Source organism: Rutidosis leptorrhynchoides, chromosome 1, assembly GCF_046630445.1.
Source record: "Rutidosis leptorrhynchoides isolate AG116_Rl617_1_P2 chromosome 1, CSIRO_AGI_Rlap_v1, whole genome shotgun sequence".
NCBI lineage: Eukaryota > Viridiplantae > Streptophyta > Magnoliopsida > Asterales > Asteraceae > Rutidosis > Rutidosis leptorrhynchoides.
In genome coordinates, this window is record NC_092333.1 from 28,357,564 (window position 1) to 28,366,042 (window position 8,479).

The window sequence follows — 8,479 nt, forward strand, 5'->3', positions numbered from 1 at the left end:
ACTTATCAAAATACTTCTACTTAACAAAAATGCTTACAATTACATCCTCATTCAGTTTCATCAACAATTCTACTCGTATGCACCCGTATTCGTACTCGTACAATACATAGCTTTTAGATGTATGTACTATTGGTATATACACTCCAATGATCAGCTCTTAGCAGCCCATTTGAGTCACCTAACACATGTGGGAACCATCATTTGGCAACTAGCATGAAATATCTCATAAAATTTGTGACGACCCGGAAATTTCCGACCAAATTTAAACTTAATCTTTATATAATTCCGACTTGATAAGCAATGAATTTTAATAAATATTAAACCTCCGAAAAGATTTTTACACAAGCTTTTGGTCACCCTTTTATTCCGACGATTCACGAACGTCATAACTTGATTTAATTGTTTAATTATTGTGTATATATATGGATTTATATATATTTAACTTGAAAATATGATAATTAAATATCTCATTAAGTATATTAACAAAGTATTATATATATATTTTCATACTACTAATTTAAAGAGTTTTCAAATAATATATATATTACTATTTAAACGACGTAATTAACTTATGTTAAAATGTATTTACATATAATATATTACGAGTTTAAATACATCCTTACAAGTATTGAATACACTTTATAATATACCAATACATATAAAGGATAGCTATACTCATATTTCCGTTCAATTTCCTCAAAGAATTCTACTCGCATTCATACGGTATTTTTACCCGTATTATACACAGCTTCTAGAAGTATTTACTATTGGTATATACCAATAGAAATCTGCAATTATTTGTGTAATATATCATCCATGACCTAATCAATTTAATATGTCATGCATGACTTAATACAATTTAACTTATCTTAGATATTTTCACTAAAAGCCAAAATTATAAGCTTATAAATAAGGACCATTTTAACTCATTTTTACTCCACATTTTCTTAAACTAAAAACATACACTTGAATGCTCTCATATCATACTTTAATCTCATCAACTTTCCTCTTCATAATCAAGGTAAAATACTTCTCAAAATCCTTGTTCAATTCCTTGTATAGTTGCTATCTTATTATACTTATAAAACTTGTAAAAACTAGAACTTGTTTTGGTGAACACCAAGCTTGTTTGAAAAACTAATCTAATCTTTCTAACTTAACTCTAATAACACTTATTTATATGTATTATGATGTTATATTAAGTTAATATAAGAACTTATAACTTGTACATATGAAGAACACCTTGAAACTTAACATATATCCTTTAAATCTCCATTCGGTAAAAAGCGGGCTGTTTTGGGTTGGAAATTAAAAACCTATCTTAGACTTTGAGTTCGAGGCTAAGACTTTGGAAATATGTTAATATATGTAAATAAGACTTCCAGTATTTTTTTCATGATTTTAGACAAAGTGGAAGTATTTTATCAAAAATCATATATTGGGTGGATGCCGGGATTTTTCCAAATCTGTCCACCGACACAAAAAGAGGGTAAAGCTCTAAAAATTACTATTTGGGATGAAATTTTCGAATTGGTTTTGTAAAATTTACTTCTTAATGAATCCATAGCAATTTTATTCACTTTAAACGGAGTTGTAATGAATATTTGGCGAGCAAAACAAAATCTGCTAAAGTTAACGTTGTATGGACGAAATTTATATTATAAAAACTATATTAACCATATCCTTGTTAACTTTTCCTATATCCTATATATATTTGGACATGTTATCAGTAGTATAACAATATATTATAATATTGGTTAATTCTGTGATTGTATATATGTGTAATAATATTCTTGGTACGTCCTAACACAATAAGTATACAATACGTTTTGATAAATCCTAAGACAATACGTAAACAATACGTCTTAGTTAATTCTAAGACAATATGTATACAATACATCTCTGGGTTGATGCAAAGACAATACGTATACAATACGTCGTGGGGTAATTCCAAGATTATATATATATATATATATATATATATATATATATATATATATATATATATATATATATATATATATATATATATACCGATTATTGGACTGTTGGACTTTTCAGACTATTTTGGACTACTAACAAAGGACTAATAACAATGGACTACTAACATAAAATGTTAAAAATTATTATATAAGTATTCTATGAACTTGCTTTATTTTATTCATATATCGTATTATTATCTGAATCGTTATTATTGTTATAGGTTCTTGAATCCAAGGATGGCGGTCATATTTTTTATAAGTTGAAAACTTATTATTAATATACATTTACTACTGTGAGTATATAGTCCCATTTTTAAACTCTACAAATATTTTGGGATGAGAATACATGCATTTTATGTTTTACGCCATAGACACAAGTACTTAAAATATATTCTACGTTGAGTTGTACCACTTTGCATATCTTCCCTAATAGCTTGGTAACTAATATTTACATGTTGTAAGAACATGTATACGCGAATCCTATTGATACATCTATCGGGTATGACAACCCCAACCGGGCTAGTCGCTCTAGTATCGTAAACGGTTGCATAGTACTTCGTTTTTACTACACTTGGTACAGTGTAGGGATGAAATGCCCCGTTCATATTAATTATAAGTGTTTCATATTAATTGGTTTCTTTGCGAGGTTTTGACCTCTATATGAGACGTTTTTCAAATCTTGCATTCGTTTTTAAAAACAACCATAACCTTTATTATTGAATAAAGGTCTTAATGACATAATTTAAATTGTCTATCAAAGACAATCTCCTCAAATAATTAAGTTTTTACACAACCCATTACAATATGATCAAATATATTACAACAAATACTCCGAATGCAAGTCTAAACAATATAAACAATTATGCCGACTCCAAATCTTGACCTTGGGTTGGCATACGACAACGGAAGCATTTTTAATATTCACCTGAGAATAAACATGCTTAAAACGTCAACAAAAATGTTGGTGAGTCATAGGTTTAATTTCTATATAATAATCATAACATTTAATAAGCCACAAGATTTCATTTAATTAAATGTGCAGGATCATTACAACTGCAAAAATCATTCATACGATGAGTTGCATGGTAACCAACCTTAACATAGAGCACTTAAGATATCTGGCATCATACATTCCACTATTCAAATGTATGACAAGAACCCTTCGAAGTACTAAAGCATTTCCACTATTCGAAAATGGGAGTGGTTGGTGCCCGTAGATCTACCTTTAGGATTCGCGTCAATTAGTGTTTTTCACTAATTCTTAGGTTACCAAGCATAATAATAATAAGTACAGATATCTGGTATAACAAAACAATCGTAGAATGTAGTTCCATGAACTTGTGCTTATTTTATAAAACATTTATAAATTTTGCATGTATTCTCATCCCAAAATAATTTAGATAGTAAAAATGAGACTATAACTCACTTGTGATGATTTCTGAATAGATGGTGATAAGACTTGGCCTTTTGACAAATTCACGAACCTAATAATAATATTCTTGTGTCAAGATATATATATATATATAATTAATATTCCATACTTATGATACTTGTGATAATTTTAATTGTCCATAGTTAGTAGTCCAACGTTCGTAGTCCAATAGTCCAATAGACCAACAGTATAAATATATATATATATAAATATAAATGCGTATATTGTGTTAGAATTCACTAACACTATAATATATTGTCTTAATATAATAAGACACATAATATGTATATTGTCTGAAGCAATCCGCGACCCATTGTATACATGTCTCAGGCTCGATCACAACTCAAAGTATATAATATTTTGAAATTCACTTCGACCCACAGCTAACTCAAGATTACTGCCAATGGTGTCTAATAGTTCGTTTCAATAATATATATAGAAGAAGTCAAAATGATATGTCAAAACTTTGTATACGAATCCACGGTGATCAAGTCATATATATATATGGTGCCTTACGATCTTTATTAAGACTATAATATATTGTCGTAGAACTTAATCACGACTATTATAAATTGTATTTCCATAAGTTCGGGAACAAGACATGTATAAATACATGTAGGATACAAGGTAAGTTAGCTAGGATAAGGTTAGCATCCATTTTTATAAATCATGTCCGTAGCTAAAAATTAAGAAAAATATCCAATTTTGTTTTACCCATAATTTCTTCGTTACAAATCCGTTTTGAGTGATTCGAGTTGCCATGGTTTCGTATTGAACTAAATATTAATCTTAATAGAAAAATTATAGGTTTATAATCGAAAATACAGCTTAGGTGTCAAATAAGAGAAGATAGTCATATCCGTCGTAAGAACGACATCTTGATGACCCTTTTTAAAAACATACTTCCACTTAGAGTTTAACCATGGATTTTGGATATATTTCATATCCATATAAAATAAGATTTTTCACCAAAGGAAATCTTTTAATTCAAAGTTTAAGATAGGTTTTTAAAATTAAACCCAAAACAGCCCCCGTTCTACTAAGACGGCGTATATTCGATTTTAAGGTGTTCTTCGTGTTTACAAGTTTTATATCCTTATGTTAGCTTAACATACTGTCATAATACATGTGTTGAAGTATTTTAAAAGTCAAGTTAGAAGGATTAAGTTTATTTGCAAACAAGTTTAGAAATACTCTAAACTATGTTCTTGTTGTTATTAGTTATAACTCAAAATAAGATAGCTATATGAATACGAATTGAATAAGATTATGAATAAGGTTACTACCTCAAATCAAATGAGTAAAGTTGCTAGAGAAATAAGGAGAATATCTTGAGTTCAAAGATGTAACACCCTAGCTTAACATGATCACAATATTGTCCGCTTTGCACGCAGGCGCACGGCTTTTTCTTGGCGACCACACACGAGAAGCACTTTCCCAGGAGGTCACCCATCCTGGTAGTTCTCTCGCCTGAGCACGCTTAACTGCAGCGTACTCACACATCTGCTCTGCCTGTTGTCCCAAAACGCGTTGTGTCATTTAAGCGTGAGTATTACCTTATAATCCCATGATCACTCATGTTCGTGGGCGATGTGGGATTTGCCTAGGGTGTTACATTCACCCCCCCTCAGGGACTCATCGTCCTCGATGAGGTTTGCTCCACCACCCCCAACAGCACATGAGTGGCTCTGATACCATTCTGTAACACCCTAGCTTAACATGATCAAAATATTGTCCGCTTTGCACGCAGGCGCACGGCTTTTTCTTGGCGACCACACACTAGAAGCACTTTTCCAGGAGGTCACCCATCCTGGTAGTGCTCTTGCCCGAGCACGCTTAACTGCAGCGTACTCACACATCTGCTCAGCCCGTGGTCCCAAAACGCGTTGTGTCATTTAAGCATGAGTATTACCATATAATCCCATGATCACTCATGTTCTTGGGCGATGTGGGATTTGCCTAGGGTGTTATAAAAGATACCCTTGATGGCTTGGAATTCTTAAAGTGTTCTTGATCAAGCTTTGTTATGATGATTATAACTTGGATTATGAGACCAATACTTGCTGAATTGAATTGAGGTTTGAGAGAGTGTTTGAGTATGTTTTTAGAGAGTAAAATGATGTAGTTAATTGGAATGAAATGGATGGTTATTTATCCTACATGTTGGCATCAAAATGGGGACAACAACATGGCTCCATGGTTTGTAATTTTATGCATTTAGTCATACTAGTTTCCAAGCCATGGTTCCCATAAGTCTACATCATGTTTATACATGTCTCACAACTGATTGAGGGCTGCTAAGATCAATGATTTGTTATGTATATACCCATAGTAAATACGTATAGAAGCTGGGTATTATACGGGTATAAATACCGAATGAATACGAGTAGAATTCTTGATAAAATTGAATGAGAAAAATGAGTATAGCTATCTTTGTTGAGTATAAGTATGTTAGTATATATGTTTAAGTCCTTCATAAGTGTATTAATACATATTAATACAATACATATACATATATTTTAATTTAGAAGTTACTACAACGTTAATCGTTATATATATGTATATAGTCTTGAAGTCTTTAAGTTAGTAGTCTCATTTTATATATATAACTCTTTGTTAATATATTTAATGAGATACTTAAATATCATTTTAACATGTCATAAATATACATATCCAAATATATATTCCTTTAATTAATTATTACGATATATGACGTTCGTGAATCGTCAGACAGACTGGGTGGCCAAACGTTTGTATAAAATTCATTCCAAATAACCAAGTCTTAATAAATTTGATTGACTAACATGTTGGAAACCTTAATTATGTAAATATTAATCTTCTATATATTAGCGGAAAAATCCGGGTCGTAGCATTACACACCCATTAAATTAAATTTCGTCCCGAAATTTAGAATACTACCTAGTTAACGTGCGATATCAGAAAACAAATGTGGGTACTTCAGCTTCATTTGGTCTTCTCATTCCCAAGTGAATTCAGATCCTCTACGAGCATTCCACCGAACCTTAACGATTGGTATCTTACTTTGTTTGAGTCGTTTGACCTCACGATCCATAATTTCGACGGGTTCTTTGATGAAATTTAGTTTCTCGTCAATCTTAATTTCGTCTAAAGGGATAATGAGATCTTCGGTAGCTAGGCATTTCTTCAGGTTCGAAACATGAAAGGTGTTGTGAATCTTTTCTAATTGTGGAGGTAGTTCAAGTCGATAGGCCACCGGCCCAATGCGTTTTTCGATCTTGAATGGCCCAATGTATCTTGGGCTCAATTTTCCTCGCTTTCCAAAACAAATAACACCTTTCCAAGGTGATACCTTAAGCATAACCATATCACCCTCCTCAAACTCTAAAGTTTCCTTCTAACATCCGCGTAGCTCTTTTGCCGACTCTGGGCTGTTTTCAATCGTTGCTGAATCTGAATGACCTTGTCGGTAGTTTCCTAGATAATTTCCGGACCTGTAATCTGTTTTTTCCCCACATCACTCCAACAAATCGGAGACCTGCACTTCCTCCCATAAAGTGCCTCGAATGGTGCTGCCTCAATGCTAGAATGATAGCTGTTGTTGTAGGAAAACTCAGCTAACGGTAGATGTCGATCCCAACTGCTTCTAAAATCAATAACACATGCTCGTAGCATGTATTCGAGTGTCTGAATCGTCCTTTCACTCTGCCCATCAGTTTGTGGATGATAGGCAGTACTTAAATCTAGACGAGTTCCCAACGCTTCGTGTAATGCCTGCCAGAATCTGGAAGTAAATCTGCTATCACGATTAGAGATAATAGAGATTGGTATACCATGTCTAGAAACAACTTCTTTCAGGTATAATCGTGCTAATTTCTCTATACCATCCTCTTCTTTTATTGGCAGAAAGTGTGCTGACTTAGTAAGACGATCGACTATTACCCAAATCATATCATAACCACCTGCGGTTCTCGGTAACTTAGCAATGAATTCCATGGTAATGTTTTTCCATTTCCATTCTGGGATTTCAGGTTGTTGGATGTGACGACCTGAAAATTTCTGACCAAATTTAAACTTAATCTTTATATGATTTCGACAAGATAAGCAAAGTCTATAATGTTGAGTCTCGAAAACTTTGGAACTATGTACATGTGTTCAATTATCTCGACCAATTCTGATGATTCACGAACAACTATATGTAAATAGATACATATATATATCTCGACCAATTCCGACGATTCACGAACAACTATACATATATATATATATATATATATATATATATATATATATATATATATATATTAATTATTATAAATTAAAATATTATATGAGTTAATTAATATTGTAAATAAAATAATATATGATAAAATAAATTTTATATATGTAAGGTATATTGAATATATATTTATATGGTTTCGAACTTATTTAGTAAGCAAAAATAACACTCGTTTGTCAAGTCGATCGATATTAAGCAAGTTGAATTCGAACTTATATGATTGTAAAATAAACGGTGATTCGAAAATGAGTTTTATAAATTATAGGCTTAGTAAAAATGTATTTAAGAGCTATTTATTTAATTTTAAAACTTTTTATATTTTACTTAGGAGTGGGAGTGAATAATTAATGTAATTTTTATTTAATAATTCATGACTGAATTTTATACCATAATGACCAGAATAAATAGAGATAATTACTGTAAAAATTTGGAAAATTTTCGAGTATATTTTTTTATCCGCCACTGATTAACAACGGAGCACGAACTACACCTAATAAAAAGTGTCGGCAATCATATATTAATATATATGAGCTGTAAACATGTTTAATGGTTGGTGATTCATGAAAACCCATGTAATATGATATATATACATAATACATAACATGTAGACTTTAAAAAAAAAAACATTTACTAGCTTCTTTTCCATCTTTCCCATCGCCATCTGCAGCCTACCTTTGCTGCTACTTTCCTCCATCGCCACCACTACAGTCGGCCACCATTAACCACCCTACAACCATCGGTTATCATCATCTCACTCTCTCATTCTCTCTCTCTAAAATCTTGAATTGATAAAACCCACTAATAATC